Genomic DNA, 10,557 nt, shown 5'->3' on the forward strand with positions numbered 1-10,557 from the left:
TGCAGCGTTCGACCGTAGAGGAAAATAATTTATGACAGCAAAGTTCTTTCCTGTCGACCTACCTCTTCGTTTCCCAAAAGACCAATCTCTTGTGCATACAAGTAAAGGAGTCTGAAGCAGTTTTCCTGGCAATGTATCCTTTTGCACTGAGAAAGCTGTGAGAATGTTAAGCTCCTTGTCCCTCGGCCTTGCTTTTCGCCGAGTTTGCAGACGAATAAAAATAAATTTCTAAGCGATTTCCGCGGTTTCCACGAATACGAAGGGAAGTTAAGGCTGCAAAACGGATCGTTGGCTTCACAATCCGTATCTTGTTATAAAGGGTTTCATTTTCACGGAAGAGACGTTTTTTCAACAAAAAAAAAAAAAGAAAATCTCACAAAAAGAAAGTTTAGCTTTAGAAAATATACATTTTATCCTAGAGATATTTTCCGTTATTGTTAATAGTTTATTTCATACAGAATGTTTAATATAAAACAATATAGTGTTTATATAAACAATGCAGGGTTGCCAGACTTTCTCTCATTTCAAATTCCCTGACTTTTCCAAGTTAAAAAATGGAATTTTTCCAGGTTTTTAAAACTACATTTATATTTTACAGAATTTAATTTTTAATTTTAATTTAAATTTTATTTTTAATTTTACCAAACTCCCTGATTTTCAGACAAAACATTGACTTTTTCCCTGTTCTATTACATTTATTTATGAATTTAAGTAAAATTACTCGAAAACATCAATAACTTCGTTTTTAAATGAATATTTAATAAATATTATTTTTTTACAGAAATTAAGATTTTCAAAAATTTTTAATTCAATAACATATAAGAATTTTTATTATAAAACATGAAGAAATCGATCACTCCGAGTCTTCGACTCGGAATAATCGCTTTCTTCATGTTTTATAATCATTAAAACTTGATACTATAATTATTTAATATTATAAAAATATTATTACTGTAATTTCTTCAAAATTATTTTCATTTTAATTCAATTATTCATTTCTAGAATTTTTAACTAAAATTCTTCTTTAAATCAATTATTTTTAATAATTTTTGAAAAAGTTCTTCTTTGAGAATTTTTAAAACCATTTGTTTACAATTCAATTTTACCTAAAATTTCGATTATTCTGAGATTTTTCAATTAAATAAATTAGAAATTAAAAACTTCAAATAATTAAAAAAAAAAAATCCAATAAACTTTTTGAGAAAAATTAATTCTAAATTTCCTTCAAAATTTTGTCAAGAATTTAATTATTTTTATAGATAATAAAATTATTCGCAGGAATTCAATTATTCTCAAAAAATTTGAATAAAATTCTTCGAAATAATTCAATTATTTTTAAAATTGACAAAATTTGTTCGCAAGAATTCAATTATTTTCAAAATTGACAAAATTAGTTCGCAAGAATTAAATTATTTTCAAAATTGATAAAATTCTCCGCAAGAATTAAATTCTTTTCAAAAATGATAAATTTCTTCGTAAATATTTAATTATTTTAAAAAATAATAAATTTTTCCGTGAATATTCAATTATTTTCAATATTAATTTTTACGTAATTTCGATTATTCTGACATTCTTCAATTAAATATATATATTAGAAAATAAAGACATCAAGAATTAAAGAAAAATTCAATTAAACTTTTTTAAAAAAATTAGTTCTATACAGAATTGTTAATTAAAAGTACGGAAAGTTCAAATTTTCAAAAGATTTTAATTGGAAATCTTTTCAAAATCCAATTATTTCTAAACATTTACCCTATATTGCTTTTAATATTCAATAATAATCTAAAATTTCAACTGAAATTCATTTTTAAATCAATATTTACAAAAAAAAAATCCACGAGAATTCAATTATTTAAATACAAAAATAAATATTTTATTAAATAATTGAATGTTTCTTAGAATTGAATTTTCATAAAGAATTTTATCAACAAATTTTTAAATAATTGAATTCTCTTGACAAATTTTAATAAAATTTTTAAAAATAAGTTCATTTTTCGGAAATATGATTAAAATTTTAATTAAAAATAATTTAATTTCTCCAAAGAACTTTATAAGAGCTTTTGAAAATAATTGAAATTTCGCCAAGAATTTTATTAAAATTTTTAAAAATAATTAAATTCCGGAAAAAAATTTATAAAGATTATTAAAATTTTGACGAGAATTTTTGTAAATTGTTGAACACAATTAAATTTCTGCGAAGAATTATATTAATTTTTGAAAATAATTGAATTTTTAAGACGAATTTTATTAAAATGTCTTTTTAAATAATTGAATTCTTTTATGAAATTTTATTGAAATATTAGACATTGAAAATAATTTCATTTTGGCAAAATTTTGAAATTATTAAAATTTTCTGCGAGGAATTTTATTAAAATTATCTTGAAAAAAAATTGAATTGTTACAAAGAATTTCATTAAAATTTTTAAGAATAATTTCATTTTTCGAGGATATTCCATTAAAATTGTATTAAAAATAATTGAAAGTCTGCAATGAGTTTTATTATTTATGAAAATAATTAAATGTTAACGTAAAATTTTATTAAAATTTTTTTTTAAATAATTAAATTCTTTTGGAAAACTTTATTCAAGTATATAGTAGATTTATTAAAAATCATTGAATTGATAAAAGTTTTCTGAAAATATTAAGAAGAAAGAAGCTATCAATTATCCGAATCAAATTTTTACTAAAATAAATTAAATATCTTAAATAAATCTCTATAAGCTCTTAGATTTCATATGTATCGACAGCACAGCTGCCTGAATACAGAAACCTGTTTAATCTGAAAAATATTTTCGAAATTAATTAATAATTTCAAAATTATCAAAGAATCCAGAAAAAACGGTAGCATGGTGGGATACGAGCCCACGACCTTTCTATTGCCGGTAGACTGCTCTCGGGGTGCATGTAGCTCAGTGGTCAGAGCAGTCTACCGGCAATAGAAAGGTCGTGGGCTCGTATCCCACCATGCTACCGTTTTTTCTGGATTCTTTGATAATTTTGAAATTATTAATTAATTTCGAAAATATTTTTCAGATTAAGCAGGTTTCTGTATTCAGGCAGCTGTGCTGTCGATACATATGAAATCTAAGAGCTTATAGAGATTTATTTAAGATATTTAATTTATTTTAGTAAAAATTTGATTCGGATAATTGATAGCTTCTTTCTTCTTAATATTTAACTGTCGAATGATAAATTCACTTTCTATAATTTTTTGAAAATAATTGAAATTTTGACATGAATTTTATTAAAATAGTTGGAAATAATTGAATTTCTAAGAAGAATTTTACTACTTTTGAAAATAATTGAATTTCTGCAATCATTATATAATTGCTTCAAAATTCAGTTTCTTTTAGTATTTTTAATTAAAATTCTTCTATAAATCCATTATTTTTAATAATCAATTAAAAATATATATATTAAAAAATTTAACTAATTTCAGAAGAATTGGAATAATTAAAATTTTTCAAAAATCTACGGACGATTTCTAATTAAATTCATTCAAAATTGAAATTTTACAAAATTTCAAATTAAAATCTTTTGAAATTCATCTATACTTATGAAAATTGTAAAAGCAACTCTTTTATAATTTAATTAATTTTGAAATATTTATGTCAGATTAGATTTCTAGAATGAACTTTATAGAAAATAACATTTTTCTAGGATTTCGATCAAAATTCCCTGACTTTTCTAGGTTTTCTTAAGAATTACAAAATATCTATAAATTTAGCTAATAAAATTTTTAAAAGGATTTCCGGTTATGACTAGGATGTCCATAGGATATACTGTAATATCTGTTGCTGTTGGGGAATTATTTTCTGGATAATGGAGCTTTTTAAAAAATCTTGGGAATTTACTCAGAAAGAGAATATTGTTCAGCCTACTGGTCTGCAACTGATTGATAAGCAATTAAATTGTTTGTCCATACTATAAAACTTTTACAACATTTAAAATTTTATTCGAAGAGGTCTTTGAATAATTTGTTCACGTCGGTGCCGTAAAATTGGCACAGATGGTATTCTAGATAGCTCTTATGAACGCCTCCTCGTGACATATAAACTACGTGCTTTTTTATAAGATTAATTAAATCATTTTGATCACTTTTATTATTGTTAGAACAGATTTCCAATCGATAATTATGTTTTCTGTAAATCATTACTATGAACCTTAAATTACATGTCCCCTTGCATATTTCTGACTGCTAATTTTGCATTCGAATTTCTATGGATAATTGATGCCCGTCTATGATGCTACACTTCGTTACAGGCTTACAGGTTCACTCAAAGTTAAACTTCACCGCAGAACTGTAACTTAATAGAATGCAAGTCGCAGCAGAAACATGAGATCTTTCGAACCGAGTATTTTCTGCAACAGTTGCAATATATTCATATCCTACTTTTGCAAACAAAGATCCCGCATAAAAGTTTTTTTCCCATATAGTTTCTTTTTTGCCCGTTTTCTTTATCTATATGCGTTCCATTGTGCTTATCCATTCAAAAGATTCTTCTCGGCTTACAAAAATCAGAAATAACCTGAAAAGATTAAAATTTACCTCCATTCGTCTTTGACAGGTTTAATATTGATGTTTTCTATTTTGAGAAATTCTGTAAGTACATCTATCTATCACTATTAACATTCAAAATTGATTCAACAACAATTAGTTACTAATCTGTCGAGGTAAGAATAAATACATTTTTACTAGGACTCCACCGTCTATACTCTTCGAAGACCCCGAAGGCTTCGATGAAAAATATTCTCAAGTTTTTCAAAAAATCTTAGCTTTAACGAAATATTTTGTTAAAACTAGAATGTAAAGTATTAAGGAATTTAAAACAGCTTTGTATTTTATTATAAACTCAAAAAGCTATTGAACATTTTTTTTTTGTTAAACTTTCTCCGATAAATGAAAGCTGATTAAATTTTAACGTAGATAGTTTCAATATTAAAAAAAACTCATAAAAACTCTGACAATTGAGGATCGTAAAGTTGCTCAGATATTTTCATAGCTTTTTCTGCAATGCAGATCTATTGTTGAATCATCAATATACTTTTTTGCTACAAGAGGTACGTATTAGCATGGATCCTCTTTTAACACAGTAATAAAACAACAATCTTATTATCTGCTCGTAAATAATTTTTTACATGTCTATTTTCTTCTATTAGAACTGAGAATTTTCATTCTCAACTCTCTCATAAAATGAAAATTTAATAATAAATTCTTGCATTGCCTTTGAAAAATTAAATTATTTATAAAAGATAAAAATATCAATTTCAAATAAAGTGAGTCTTGAATTAAATTACAATTGAATTGTATTGTCCGAAACATACTTATCCTTGTAATAATCCTGTCTGGCATAGCAGTAGAATTTGATTGCAGGCCAGTACAATCTAATTGCAAACGGACCTTATTAAAGCGGTAATTAAAGTGCGCTGTGCGATCGTGCGATATACATCTAAAAGCTTTTATCAATGGATATTTTTAATAATTTAAAAAAAAATTGTTTCAAATATCACCTTAGGGCGGATATTTTGATATTACAGTAATGTCACTGTAATGTTACATTGTAATTATACTAACGGATTTGAACTGAACATGAAATAATGTAGATAAATTCTTTCTCAGGCTACCTTACGATTATGGTAGTTTCCTATTCTATGCGGTCCTTTGGGTATCACCCTAAAATTATAAAAGAGAATCAAAGACATTTCCGAAAGGATGCCAAGGTTATGAAGAGGTGAATCTTTCTTTGTATGTGTTGTCGAGGTTGTCTTATTACTGTCAAGTTTCATAAAAAGGACTTTTGTTCTCGTGGGACTGTAGAATTTATTTCCCAATTAAATCTCAGAAGGTTCTCTATTAAAGTTACAGGGCATGTCTCTTTATTATAATTTATATGTCTTAATTAAGAGAGTAACAAAACATATTTATTAAATTATGACTAGAAACTCATGTTTCCGTTGAAATCAATTATGCGTCCTTTTGACTCTTTGGATAATTACGAAAAATAAATTACCATTTACGTTTAAATAAAAATTAATCAATTTTCATTCCATGTTACTAATTCCAAATCTACAAATCGAATTGTTAATTCTTCACTGTATAATTAGACTAATTTTTGCAGTAACTATTGTTATTGAAATATTTTATATATCAATAGCGAAGAAATTAATAATGAAATCAGGATACTCTTCTTTCAATAATAAATGTAAAATTAATTACTTTAATTAAATGTAAAATGAGTCAAGTTTTGTCTCGATGGCAGTTAAAAAATGTCGCTGACAGACAAACCACTGTGAGTTCACGGAAGCGTGATTTACCCTTTCTAACCTTACTACAATAAAATACTGTACCGACATGCACATACATTCACGTGCACAAGCCTACATGCTCATTGAGTACGTACTCCTATGTACCCTTCTCGTTAAATTATGTTTTCTCCAGAGAATTTGCTGTAAAATTTCATTTTCCTCTCGGTAATAAATCTTAATGAAAAAATAGTAATACTATTTAGCAATTACCATATTTTCTTATTAATTTTCGTGTAAAAATAATTTTTATAAGTTCAATTTTAGACCTTGAATTATTGATCAATGACATTTTTGTCGACACCCTAAGTTCAATTCGATCTATGTACTTAAATGTCAAATATAGATGTTGTCCATAATGATTGCCGAAAGATGTCAGAGTATGTCATTAAAAAGAATTTCTATAGTGTCACATCATCGCAATGTATTTGTTTTAATATTTGTAAAGTTAGAACCTAAATCCTTTCTTTTTCTTGTAATCCAAACAAATCGATCCAATCGTCAGACATCTGAAGAGACTTTACCATATATGGTCATCCGCGATTGTCACCGTAAGGTTACTCACCTGTTGTAGGAACAAGTTTTTTGTCAGTACAACTTAATAGTCAGTTACCACAACTAATGGTAAAAAAGAAATCAAATGTTTTATGAATCTTTTTAAGTGTTTATTTTTAGAAGGCAAACGATTTTTTTTGAAGTAATAAAAAAAAGTAGTTTCCGCAGAATTCGCGTCAGGAGTCTTAAATCTTGTTCACGCCGTAATTACTTTAAAAAGGTGAGAAGTAAAATTGGTACGCCCTGCCTTGTAATCAAGGATTTTGGTACCACTATAGCGAGAATTTGCAAAACAATCAATCTTCGCGCGTGTCGTCCGTTTACCCTCGAATCGTCCATTATATTTGCTGGCTAACCATGTATTTCCAGTTGCCACGTGGTTCACAGTAAGGCTGCCAGTGTTTTGCCGCGACAGCACCTTTAATTATCGTTGCACGCAAGCCAAGACCGGAAGTGGCACGATAACTTGGACCGACCATCAGTCATCCATACAATTGGATTAGTTTACCTCCTTTCTGTATCAATTCACAGATAATTATAATTATATACATTACAATGATCTTTTATACGTTTTCATAATATTTAATTTTTGCTGTTTTGACATAAAATTCTATTAATAATAATCAGTCAGGTATTTAAAAAACTGTTAAAGAATTTTTAAAATTTTGTTTTCATATGAACGTTGAAAATGTTTAATTCTCTGTCAGAAGAGGAAACATATTTCTAAGTTAGCTGAAATGAGGTCAAATGTTAACAATTTCCATTACTGTACGACAATTTTTGTCATTAATTTTAAGCGTAATTAAATGCGAGAACAAAGCCGAGCTTTCAAAAATGTACACTTCAGTTTTGAGAGCAATTATATCTGAAGAATGTATAGAATTTGAAAGGTTATGAGGAAAAGTAAAATTAAATTTGATAACAGCTATAAGTAAACATATATATAGCAAAAACAACACATTTATAATATTAAAAAGTATAACTTTGACATATTTACTCCTGTTTCGATGAAATACGATTAATATAAATAAAAGTGAAAACTCAAAATAGAAATATTAACCCAATTGTTTTAGGTTGAATGCACATCTGAATATTTAACTTTTCGATGGCAGTCATATTTATTTATTTATAAATCAAGATCCCGCACTCCTATTGGACCATATGAAACGAGATAAAAATTGTTGCTGTTAAGATACGTTTTTCAGTAATTGACCAGAAGAATTAATAGCACGAGTGCTTTGATAATATAAAAGTTTGAAAGATTTTACGAAGAGATGATGATTGGGGATCCGAGTAAGAGAGAAAATGTATGAAACAAACTTACGGTATTGAACATTAATGCATAGCATGATCACCATAGCTACTATTTCCAAATGCAATGTACATTCTACTATTTGACATTAGCGACAGTGGACATGATTCATGACACCATTTACATTTTAATTACGTTACATTTGATAAAGGCATTAATTTTATCGACGATCTTCACTATTTCTTGTATACTTATACAATGTCATTCGCCATTATTACCTATTCACCTTGTGCCTTGAATGATATATAATCCAAATTAATTAAAATTATATTTGAATTTAATGCCATAAATATCAAATCATAATAAAATAACCATACAGAAAGAATAATTATATCAATTACACAACTTTTAAAGTTAGTTCAGTTCCCAGGTGGAAAAGTTAACGTTAGCTAATGCTACTAACATTAGACTAACGTTAACCAACGTTAACTAACGTTAGACTAACGTTAGACTAACTTTAACCAACGTTAACTAACGTTAGACTAACATTAGACTAACGTTAACCAACTAATGTTAGACTAATGTTGTAATCTGATATTAGTGATCAAAACATGTCGTTAGACTACCGTTAGTCTAACGTTAGTAGCATTAGCTAACGTTAACTAATGTTAACTTTTCCACCTGGGTTGCTAAAGACTATTTTATCAAATGAGTATAACTCTAGGAATGTGCTAAGCTGTCGATTGAAATATGAAAAAATTTTTAATTTACTCAATTCCTTAATCAGAATGGGTATGGAAGTATGTACTCTCGGGAAACGAGAGTGAGTGATAGTTAGGAACGGTGCCAGATAGCTGCTAATTAATGGGAGCATCCATCTAACGCCATCTTGCTACTCGCGGTCCGCCTTTCCTTCTGCCTTCTTGGCGAGAACCTTAACAACCCCATGTAGAAGCTAGGTAAGCCTACATTACCAACCAAGGCTATTTGTTATCCAACAACCCGTGCCCAAAGATTGAGAAGCCCTACGGGGCCTCGTGGTGCCGTAATATAAATTACATTCGGTTTACTCCACTCTCTAGATAGATCTCTCTTCCAATCGTTTTACTATATTTATTCAAAGACAACATTAACATTCTTAATTGTTCCAATTCCCAGTTCTGCAATCATTCACTATTTTTATAATGTTATTTAGTTTTATTATTCTAATTATTAATCTATTTATAATTTCTCGTTATTCCAGAAAGATCCCACCAGATGAATTTTTTAACTTACACTGGAACATAAGAACGAGAAACTAAATTTAGAATAATGTAAAAGGAGAAGAGAAGGAAAATCTGCTTCAATTATATTGAAGGAAAAAACTTATCCTTATGAACCTCTCAAGTGTTTTTTTTTTGTTCTAAAACTTAAACTTCGTTTCTAGCGTATAACGATGCTATTGACATGGTTTCTATTTCCGTATTTTACTTCTTTTAGGACTTAGAGGCGAGAACTAAGATTGCATTACAAGGATCTTTCTCCCTTTATACTTACACCCCCTTTCCCTCAACTTTTTCATTTGGCGTTCCTTTCACAGGTTCTTGGTTTCCTTGTTTCTTAAGAAGGACAGAAATATAAAGGTGAGACTTCTCTAGTTTCACTAGTCGTGCTCTTGATGATAGCACAATGCGCGGCCAACTTGCGATCCTTTACCTGCATTCCTCTGACAAATTATCTCTTAAGTACCGAAGTAGTTTTCTGCCCCGTTAAACAAGAAGCAACACACTAAGTTTCAACGAGTTTGCACTCCGCTCTGAACCTTAGACTCGTGAGGTTTACCTTCGCAGGCACTATAATGTTTCCCAAAATTCTGCGTCCAAATGCGGTTTGCTTTTTACGAAAATGGAAAAATGACGCGAAACATTTTTTTGTTTTTTAGTACTATACCCGATTTAGATAGGAAATATTATTCGACTCGCCTAAAGTCTGGATCTGCTATAGAAATGTTAAAATAAACTGTTGTTGAATTAACAGTATACAGTATAAGTGATGAGTATTTTTAAAATAACAGTCAAAGCTTATAAGTAAAGCTTGTAATTCTTTAAATAATAATCATGTTTTACACTCAGTAATTCAAATTGGACAATCAATTTGGCTTTATATTATTTCGCTTAATTTATTCCCGATTTAATGCACGAATGCTTACACAACAGGAATCATATGAATGCATTCTGTTATACATTTCGTTACGTATTGACGTTTGTTTGACGATGGAAATAATGCTATTTGGAATTGTCGCTCTAAATATTGAGAATTAAACGAGATTACACTTTAAATTTAGACAACATGTACTTATGTTAAAGTATAAATATAAAGAACTTTTAAAAAATTAATATAATTATGTTATTGATTCTTCATAAATACCTTTCAAACAATTACTTATTTTTTGTCTACAAAAAGTTTTC

The sequence above is a fragment of the Leptopilina heterotoma genome, unplaced genomic scaffold, assembly GCF_015476425.1.
Source record: "Leptopilina heterotoma isolate Lh14 unplaced genomic scaffold, ASM1547642v1 Lhet_7, whole genome shotgun sequence".
Lineage (NCBI taxonomy): Eukaryota > Metazoa > Arthropoda > Insecta > Hymenoptera > Figitidae > Leptopilina > Leptopilina heterotoma.